Raw genomic sequence first — 11650 nt, 5'->3', positions numbered from 1 at the left:
TGAAGTTTCAGCGGCTGAGAGATTTCAAAAGAAGTCGAGAGGTCATTCTGGAGGTAACTCTTAGGCATTATATAGCTATCCCTTTTTAGTTTTTAGTTTATTAGAATGTTAGGAGGAAATATTTGAAATTGTTGAATTGCAATCCAGAATCCTTGTTTCTTGGAGGCAATTTTATAATTATATAGCTTATATGGTGTGATAACCTTACGGCTCACACTCCCTTTACCCATGTATGGACAAATGAGTAGAAAAAATGGGGACAAAAAGGAAATGAGTAATAAGAGGAGGAGGATATGGGACATTTTGAGTGTTCTTTTTACTTTTATTTTTATTCTTATTTTTATATTTTGGAGTAATGAAAATGTTCAAAAAATTGACTGTGGTGATGGATGCACAACTATATGATGATACTGTGAACAATTGTTTTACATTTTGGATGATTGTTTGGTATGTGAATATATTTCAATTAAAAAAAAAGTAAATGAGGGGGAGAGGAGGGGTATGGGATGCTTTGAATGTTCTCTTTTACTTTTATTTTATTTTCATTTTTATTTTTTGAAGTAATGAAAATGTTCAAAAATTGTGGTGTTGAATGCAGAACTATATGATGAAACTGTGAACAATAGTTGTACACTTCGGATGATTGTATGGTATGTGAATATATTTCAATGAAATTACATTTAAAAAATGTAATTGAATGGTGAAAATATTAAAATAAAACATTTCTACTTTCATTGCTACTCTCTCACTGGAACCAGACAGGTCCCCACCCCCAACGCTAGATCACTTTTACTTGCTCTAAAATAGGTCTGTTAATGCGTGGCCGTGTTAATTCCCCTCCAAACAAGTCCCTGGCTATCTATATACACATGACTCATATTCTTTCCTTCCTCCAGTGATACAAGAAATATGTTTATTCTGTCCTTCCCATGTACATCTGGGAGTCTTACTAGCAGAAGTGAAAATAAATAATTTAGCTTAAATAGCATAGTTTAGCAAATCTGTCTTCCCAGCAATTTCACACTTAGTATCCAGCACCCTGAAAATGCTTCATAGTTATTTATAAGATTTTGGCAATTTTGGCAATTTTATTTTGTTTGAAAATATGAAAACAAAATATTGAAATGTTCTCATTTTATCTTAGCACCTAAGATCAAGCCAGAACAAAAAACTTCAAGAAATGGGGAAAATGGTACAATGGGTGCTGTGAGTGCCTTATTAATATGCCCCGGCCCGCACCACCTTAGTGCACATAGTCCAGACTTCCAGTTCCCAGCACCAGTATTTCTTTGCCTGGAGATTTTATCCTGTCATTTTGCAGCAGGTCAAAAGTGCCAGGAAATTAGCATCCCTCAGCAGGAACCCTTCACCAATGTCCAAAGGGAGTTAGTAATAAATACTCTAGACCTCTTACCCCTGGAGCAAAGGGTAATACTGTGGTGTGTTCTACACTGGCTCCCAGAGATAACTAACTAGGCTTCTTGAAGAAAATAAGTAAAACTGCTTAAACTTTAAAAATGTTGGCTCCTGTTCACAGCCATAAATCAGTCAGTAGTTGAGGTTGAAAGATGAAACAATTCCATCTATCTACTCCACTGCCATGCTCTTATATAAGAAGGAAACAACCAAAGGACAAATATTGTATGATTCCACTTATATGAGGTATATAGAATAGGTAAATTCACGGACATAGAAAGTAGATTAGGGCTTCTCAGGGGTTGGGGGCAGGGGGAGATTGTTTTTGATTCCTGGGTACAGGGTTTCTGTTTAGGATGATGAAAATATTCTGGAAATAGCAGTGATGGGTACCAGCACTGGGAATGTACTAAGTGCCACTGAACTGTACGCTTAAAAATGGTTAAAATGGTAAATTTTAGATTAAGTATATTTTACCACAATTGATATATAAAAGGAAGCAGCGGCCAATTGAAAATTCTTCCTCTGCCCCACTCCAAACCGAGGCCCAAACCCTGTAGCTGCCAACCTCACCTGGAACCTCAATACTGCTTGGAAATCCTATGACTTAAACATAGAAATTTCCCTTTCATACCCTCAAGCTCCCAACCCTGATCCTGCTCCCTACTTCTCAGCAGAGGAGCCCACCTCCTTCACCAGAAAATAAAGACCGTCTTATCTTTGCCTACCCAGGCAGCCAGGCTTGAGTACCTGCTATGTGCCAGGCAGTGTGCTAGGAAAGAATAGGCCCGAGGGAATAACAAGGTGCCACTGTCTGCCTTCAAGAAATGCATTGTCTGGTGAAGAGAAGGATATGGAAAAATTAGAAAAACAAAACATAGTAAGCATAGCTGGATAAGATGGGACAGTGCTTCACAAGCTGAGCTGAGCATTTATGAAAGAGCGGGGCTTTTTGATGAAGGTAAAAGTAAAAGATGCAATTCAGGGGTTCTTCCCTGAATTAATTCTAGCTATTTTCTATTTCTTAATTGATAACTATTTTCCTCTCTATTGTCTTTAACTCCTGCCTGGCAAAGTTGATAAAAATATAAGAGCAAGATGTGAATTCTTGGGAACAAAGAAGAAAAGAAGAAAAAGTACTTGCTATTATTTATAATATGAAATTCCAATTGAGTTAATATTTAAAATATATATGTACATATATACATGGAAGAACTTTCTATTTTCTCTTTCTCATGTGAGTGTAAGAACATATTTTAAATTATTGACTGATTTATTTCCCTCTAGCATCATAGACTTCCTAGCATCCTGAGATCCTTTCCTCCTTTTACAGAACTCCTTAAAAAAAAATCTTCCACAAGTTTAGTATTTTGGTTATCTTTGCCACATAACAAACCACTGCAAAATTTAGTGTCCTAAAGCAACAACCATTGTACTCTCCCTCACAATTCTGTGCGTTGACTGCTTCAGCCAGATGGTTCTTCTCCTCTGCACAGTGTCGGCTAGGGCTGCACACTTCTGAGGGCTCAACTGGGTTAAAACATCCACGATGGCCACTTACATGTCTGGTGTTAGGTGGAGATGGCTGCAAGACCCAGGCTCAGCTGCAACGCTGGGATGTCAGGAAGTTTCTCAATCTCTCTCATCCCCTTTCTCTCTCTCTCTCTCTCTCTCTCCCCCCATATATACACACACACATATACTAATGTAAGCATATATATATATATATATATATATATATATATATGTATATGTAGATATATATCAGGGTTTCTCCTTGTAGCCTCTCTAGTAAGGTAGCTGGACTTCATGTAGTTATCTCAGAACTCCCAAAAGATTGTAAGTGGAGATTGTAAGGCCATCTTAAGGCTTAAGCCCCAAAACAACGCATCACCCCTTGTGCTGTGTTCTATTTTATCGTCCAGGTGAATCACTGGAGCAGCCGGCACTCAGTGTGGGAGGGGATGACACAGCACACGGAGGCACAGTTCACTGAGGGCTGTATTTGGAGAGTAGCTATCACAGCCAACCTCATCCTAGGGCCCCCAGCCCAGAATGGTAAGACGAGGTACCAACAGAGAATCTACACCAACTTTTTAGTTTTTTTAATTAAAACAAAAAAGCTGAGACCCAAATATAAAACAGAAAAATTTGGTAGAATATGTGAACACACAACATCAGTTCTCACTCAAGCTGTAATTATTGCCTATTACCATCCAGCCCCTGATCATCAATAGATAAGCCGCTCCCCTTCACTATTTTACCAACCAAATTATTTTTTTCAACTCTTCCTTATTCTTCCCCTTAGTCTGAATATTTTTGTTTGGTATTTACACTTCATTACTTTCTTGATTATGATTATATACCTTGAATTATTTGGTCTGATAAAATCATACCCTTGCTCCTTAAGTAGATCTTAAACACTTTAAATATGCTAGTTCTCCTCCATTGTGCCAACTGTAGTCCTAGCATGTTTAATGGTCATCAAAACATATTTATTGAGCTCCTTCCCTATGCCAGGTGCTGATCTAAGTGTTAGAGATGCAGAGACAACCAAAAGAGAAAATATCTAAGCTTTCATGAACTTACCTTCTAGTGGGGGCAGGGGAAGTGAACAATAATCACATAAATAGATAGATATAGATAGATAGATAGATGATAGATAGGTAGATAGATAGATATAGATGATTTCAAATAGTTTCAAATACTCTGAAGAAAATACAACAGGTAAAGTGAAAAATGAAGGAAGCAGCATTTAATAAATGCTTCTTAAATGAATGAACATTTCATTTATCTTTTAGAAACATAGGCAGTATTGTCAAACTAAATAAAACTAAGAAAAGGATTTGGTATTAACATTTTGTTTAAATTAACTCATTAAGATAACATAATACATATCAAAAATAAATCTGTATTGACATAAAATGCTATTCTACTCAAGGAACAATGGATAAAATATGATTGGTTTTATTTGCTACTAATAAATTTTATCCCAGATGCTGATAGATTCTATCACAGCAATAACATTTCTTGTAGAACAGAAGTTATTTTCTGTACATTGTTACTGTTCATATAATTCTTCATCATAACATGAAAGAATATCATAAACATAGTTGACCAATTCTGGTCAAAGAAACACATTACAAACCATTTTAAAATTGAAATTAATCCAATAAATTATAATGACTCTCAAGACCTTACTTCCTGGAATAGTTTACTGTTGAATTATTAACAATATAGTAGAAGTTAGTACGAAGTAAATCGGTCCTTTAAAAAATTCGTGCGTCACAATGGCCTCAGTTTTCTAAGGACTATGTAGTGACAGGAATATGTATGTGAGCAGAAAGTCAAGAGTCAATGCTCACAACCTTGAGCCAGGGTTCAAAAACTCTAAAATTGTATTCTGTCTTTGCTAATGACATGGCTCATAACTTCATGCAATAAAACTTCATTTCATCAACACTTTCTTTCTCGTCCACTGGAAATCCCACCTCTATATCCAGTTGTTCCATGACAATAAGCAAGTCTCTTGCATACTAAGGAGATAATAGTACCTTACCCAATGCTCAGAATGTTACGGGAATGGCTTCATACAAAAGATGTAACAATGTGATGGAAAGTTTTAAAATACTATCCGTATGCAAAGTATAAGCATCTGATTGTTGGCGTTGGTGCTGTGACTGGTATTGCTGTGATGCTTCTGTATTTAACAGCTAATATAGCATGATTGGGAAAGCTGATCCTGAACCCATTTGATACTTAAAGTAATACAAAAACCATAAAAAGGGAAATAGACATTGAAAAAAATCACCTACTGATAGGCCATTTCAAGTAGTGATCTACAGATTCTTTTAAAGGAAAAGATTTGTTCCCATTTCCAGTGTGGGAAACAAAGTGTTCAAAATCAGCCTGTATTATACCAGTCTTGAACAGTACAGAAAACCCAAGTTCTAGGTTATCGATTTCCTCTTGGACCATTCCAGGAATGTAGGACATCTAGATTAATATGTGGCCCCAAGGGTGTATGCCATATCCTTCCAAACGTCCTGGGTATGTAGCATTCCATCTTTCTTAAAAATAATTAATCAAGTCTAAAACATCATTGATTATAAGACATACCATTATTCTAAATACACTACTGAAGAAAAAACTCAAACTACAATATGCCATAGATTGTATGACACATCCCAATTTCAGAGATTTTTAAATGTGAAAGAAGTTTGTCTTAGAATCAATGTGTTTGTTAGTTACTTTATTATAGAAGTAATCCATATTTGCTGCAAAGCTGGAAAATATGTGTATCAGCAGAAACGTGATTGCAAGTTAACAGAAAAGCTAGATTAAAGAAGAAAGAGCTTGCATAACTGAAAGCCCAGAGAAAGGATAGGTGACCAAGGACTATCTCTTTTCTCTGCCTTCCACTGTGTGATCCTCACTGTGAGACAGTCTGCTGTCATCGTTGCTTCTGGCTGCCTATCGGCACCCCTACTGTGCACAGGAGACAGAGCTTCAATCCTAGCATTGCAGACAAGAATTCTAGAATTCACCTGCACTGAGCTACTAAGGTCATCTAGGTCAGCTCACCTTACCTGAATTATAACTGTTGCTAAGAAAATGAAAAATGTACATGAAAAGTACATGCACTGCCTGAGGAATGGAGTAATACCCAACTGGAAAACCTGCCTGCAACCAGAAAAATAGAAGGGCAAAATGAATGCTTAAAAATCAATAAGAAATCTCCATTGTAAATGGAGTATAAAATAGAAAACAGAAATCCCCTGTAACACAGGAATACCACCATTTAGACATATTGTCTTCAATTTCATTTATCTACTTTATTCATTTTGCTACACATATAAATATGTAGAAACTTACTTTATTCAAATGGCACTGTGCTGAATATACAGTTTTGAGTCTTGTCTTTGTCCCTTAGTATATTAAAACAAGCATTTTTTCATGCCCTTAAATATTTTAACATATTTTTAGTATGAATAGGCCATCACATAGCTGAACTACTTCTGTTTGACTATTTACAGGCTTTTTGATTATTTCTTTTTATTCTCTAAATACATTAATGCGCCCTCCTGGTTTAACAAGTCAGCTTGGCACTGCACCTGGGATCTGCGGTCTCTAGAGGTCAGGATCAAAAGTGTCTACAGTTGGTTCTGCTTCGTGCAAGCTAGAGCTCATTATGAATAAAGAGCATGTGCCAACTCAGCCTTTAGCCAGAGTGAATCTGACTTGGCTTTAAAAATACCATTATTCTGGAGATAACCACAAAGATCTTTATGTACCTGCCAAAAAGGTCTTTGTGGTGGTGAGGTGGAAACTCCTGAGCTCTATTCCTCTCTCATCATTGCTCTTAAGAGCTTGCATTTGTTTTCAATCAAATGGTAATTTTGTGACTTGTCCAAATTTTGCTTAATTTTATAAGAACCTCATAAGAAAGACAATCAACAAAGAAAATTAAAAGGGAGAAGTTATGAATAAGCCAGATGGGAATCTCAAGAGGAACATACTTTACGTTCTTTATTTACTCATTTACACTCTCAATTATGAGATAAAACCAAATGTGCATGTATGGGTAGTGAGCAGAACGGATGTTCTTGGAGAACAAAGAAACATCATTCTTATTTCTCCAAAACACAATTGACTCGGCAGTTTCAGGGCCCAGACTCTCCCACCACTGCAGATTTTCTTCTCCATCCATTATCTTCATGTACGTAGGTTCTGATCCGAGTTCCCAGAGCCAACATAAAGCTCACGGTGGCTGGATTTCTTCTCTGGGACAGTTAAGTGGTATTCTTCCAATTAGTCTTCTCAGAATTTAGATGGGGAAAAGACATTTTGTGAAACGGTGCTATCAATGACAAGAATTAATTTGTGGATGTGGTTGGATGTTATTTTAGCAATACCTGGAAATGCAGCATATGATGAGCACTTCATTGGTAAATCGTCGGCTTAGAGAAATTAATTTCTAGATCTAATCTATCATTTTAAGACATTTTATATCTTTCCTTTTTTAGTTTATTTATTTGTCCTATTCTAGAGAAAACAGCTGCTTCTGAATGTTGAGTTTTAATTTTTAAGAAACTAAACCTGACCTTCCTACCTAATCTTTGTAAGACTCATATAGATATATTTGTGGTCTTTAATGTATCTTTAAGGTAAAAGTAAATTGAAAGGGTTTTTCCTCCTAGATGCTGAATAAACAAACTTGTTGCATAAATGAAAGTTACTGTCTTACAATAAATTGACATTAAGCTGAGTATTTTTAAATAAATGGAGATGTTAAATTACAGGAAGATAATAAAACATGGTGAACAAGACATTGGATTTAAATAAATTATAAAACAATTTAAACAAGATATATTTATGATTCCATTCTGTTCCTTTATTTATTCATTCATTCATTAAATTACTCAAAAATATTTGTCACTTATCATGTTCCAGACACAATTCCAAGCACTGAAAATGGAGCAGTGAATAAAATGGACAAAAATGCCTGCCCTCAAGGGACATGCATTCTAAAGGAGAAAGTTATGTCCCTGCACTAAAATAAATTCCAATTTAATAAAGAAGACAAAGCATAAGTGCTTGAAATGTTAAATAATAAAATGCCACAAAAACCACAATAAAAGAAATTTTGAATTTTAAAGAAGTACCTATTTGACATGACTTAATTATAAAACCATGCTTTTGAGATAAACGGTTAGAAATAAAATTATACCAAATATTAAAATTAAACTGGTAAATTATCTACAGATCAGATGCTTACTAGGTACACGGTAAGAATTTGGGGAAAATGGCATGGTATGGAAGGCATCCGCATAACTTACTAAAAATAAACATGCTTTGACAGGTTGCTCAATAAACAATATGGAAAGGATGGAGCGTTAAGGTTGATATTACGCTGGTTTTACAATGCTTGTGATTCCTGAGGAAAAGATATGGTACGGCAGAATCAGAAAACATTCACAATCTCTATAGTATAATAAAAAAGTAAATGGCTGGCTTAAACAGCAAGGTTTTATGTGTAAAAAGATAGATGTGGTACAAGGGAAAGAAAGTAACTAACAATAAACTGCAATCTAGATACCACTTGAAAAATAACAAAATAGTAAACATAGAAAATCAGTAAAGGACAATATATTTTTAAGGAGGTCAAACAGAGTACAAAACTAGCCTCAATGTCCATTGTCATATGTTTACTAATGATGTATTACCATTTTGTAATGTATTCGTTAATTCTGAATCATTAGTATTTCTTTATAAATAATTATAAATGTTAAGATGTGATGTTAATGTCTTTAAATGAGAGGGTATTTTTAAAGACTTACAGTTGGGGAAAGGACTGTGAATCAAGAAATTAATGCTACCGTAAAATTTCTATTTCCAGGCTGCTGAACCTCTCTCCTGAGCTTCAGGTTTATATTTAAAGCACGCACTAGACATCTCCTAGGAATCCCTTGGGCACTTCTGATTTAACATGTCCTTAAATGAATGAAATCTCTGTCTTACTCAATATCCCGTTTCTACAACTCAACTAACAGTTCCACCATACACTCACATTGGCAAACTACAAACCTGGAAATCATCTCTCTCTCTCTCTCTCTCTCTCTCTCTCTCTCTCTCTCTCCCTACACACACACACACACACACACACACATATTCCTACTGAAGACTACATCCTTTGGTGATCTCTCACCTCCAAACCCATTATCATTGTTTTAGGCTAGGTGTTCAACTAGCTTTCATTTGGATAACACTGCTAAGTCTTCTGGCTAATTTTCTGGATTCTGGTCTCTCATCCTTCATCCCATAATGTTGAAGTCACCGTCCTAAAACCAAAACTGATCATATTCTCCTTTGTTCTAGTACATTTTTTGGCTTTCCTCTACCTACACACCCCTATAACTAAAACGTCTCTTATCTTACTCACAGTTATGCATTTGTAAACAATGTAGATATACAATTACTATGTTAATATATAGTACACATGAAGTTAGAAATCTCAAAGAGTGAGATAAAGATGAAATAAATGCTATTTTATATTCTATTCATTAATAGTAGATAAAAATCTTTTGCTATCACAAAAATGTTTAATGAGAGTAATGTGGTTGAACATCCATCACAGTTTTGGGAAACTTCCTATTGCTTTCCGATGGTTTTGACGGCTGTCAGAGCTGCAGAATACACAAAGAACCACGTATCCAAAAGGAGTGATTCATTAGGTGAGCTGCAGAAATTATGACACCCATTTTTCAAAACCATACACCAGTTTTGCTAGGACTTTTGTTAAAATTCAGTAATGCTTACATTACTCATGTTATCTTCAGCCTTTTTAAGTCGTATATCCATTTTGTGAGGCTTATATTAAACTATATAATATACCTAAGCTCATTTAACCAACCACACAAAAACTCCAATAAATTATAATCTGCCTTATGAATGAGTAAAGGGGTTACAGACCCCACCTTGATGCTGTGACACCGCCCCGCCCCCACCCCCTCCTCGGGGTTCCCTGCACATGGTAAGTTCTTCTGTCTGTATGACATATACGTCAAGTGAAATACCAAGATCAGTCAATTTGTTACTCATTAGTAAAGCATAACTCCTCTCTCATATTTTCAGGTAAATAGAAATTTAAATTTTAACACTTTCTTCTGACATCCCATTGGATTTTCTCGCACAACTCTAGAATGCTCTCACCCCACCTGGAGACCACTGGCCAATGCATTCCATCCGATCATCTCAGCTGGTCACCCCAGGCCTTTCCTGGCCGAGCCCGCACCAGCCTCTCCATTCCACACACCCAACCCTCCAGCCTATAGAACGTCTAATCATATCTTCATCCTTCTCATTCCCTCCCTGGAATAATCTTGCCCATACCCTCTGCCTCACCCGAAACCTTCTTCACCCGGTACACTCTTCATCCTTCAATACCTGACACAAATGACAGCCCTTCTGTGATGTTTCTTCCTGACTGTCCCATGCTCTTAGCACTTTGTTCATACCTCTTGATACCCCTCAAGCCACATATCCGCACGTCAGTCTGTCTTTTCCTAATGCTGTGAGCTCCTTGTGACCAAAGATCACGTGACTAACCACAACACCTAACATAGCAAGTGCCTGTACAAGGCACCACAAAACTTTTGAATAATTTGCAACTTAGAAAGATTAAAGCAATTTTAAAATTAGAAGAGCCAAAAATGAGCAAAATCCCTGTTGAAAAATCAGAGCCATTAGAAAGAAGAATCTGAAAAAGCAAGGAGACAATCACCTTTATTCTATACTGGCTGACCAATTCATGAACAGGATATAGGAGAAAGGGAAGGCAAATAAAATTATCAAGGTAATGTTTAATTAATCAATAATGGCTTTCAATTTAACAAAAACTGACTCTATTTTCTCTTAAGGGATCCCAAGGTGAAATGAACAGTATGCCACCGGTCTCTAGAAGTCATTTGGGCTTTTAACAGATTTCATCTCTTGGCCTCAGAGACAAAGTGTGTATGTTTGAAGATAAATTAACTCTTTCAGAGATAAATATTAATCAACAAATAATTAAATCTGCTGCCTCCAAAATGTATTGTGTTAAAAATAGGGGATGCAAAAAGAGTTGATTCCCCTCAACTACACCTATTCTCTGCAGCATAAATGAATATATGCATCCAACTTATTTCTTTGTATGATTTTTCTAAAATGCAGTATAAAACTGTAAATACTTTTGTCACACAGTGGCTTTGCATGAGCCAAGGCAATATTTTGCTGTTGTCAATGTACATTAAATACAGTCTATGATGTATGCAACTATATCTTCTATAACAAACATATTTTCATTCTCCTGTGTTACCTTATGAAGGCAGCAGATTTTTGCTAGTTGACACAGCAAGAAATTTAGACTTGGGTGAGTCATTTAAGTAAATGGACTTGGGGAAGTAATTTAAGCTCTCTCCTTAACTTCATCTATCAAATGATAAGTACTTTTTTAGCTAACTCAAACATATTTACTCAGAACAGCCCACACAGTGCTTTGAAGGTGGCATTATTTTTTACTTCTCACATTGACTCTGTTAATAGATGCAGTGATCTCTGTGAAGCTGTCATTTCATGCCACCTTTACTACTCATCTTGATAAATGCTACCACTTCCCAGTAATGAACCCTTCCATCTCAGTCCTCCCTGGTATTACTGGTATTTTATAAGTGGTTCACTGCAACTTATCTCTTAA

The sequence above is a fragment of the Choloepus didactylus genome, chromosome 16 (assembly GCF_015220235.1).
Source record: "Choloepus didactylus isolate mChoDid1 chromosome 16, mChoDid1.pri, whole genome shotgun sequence".
In the NCBI taxonomy this organism is placed as follows: Eukaryota; Metazoa; Chordata; class Mammalia; order Pilosa; family Megalonychidae; genus Choloepus; species Choloepus didactylus.
Note: the sequence above shows the minus strand (reverse complement) of the source record.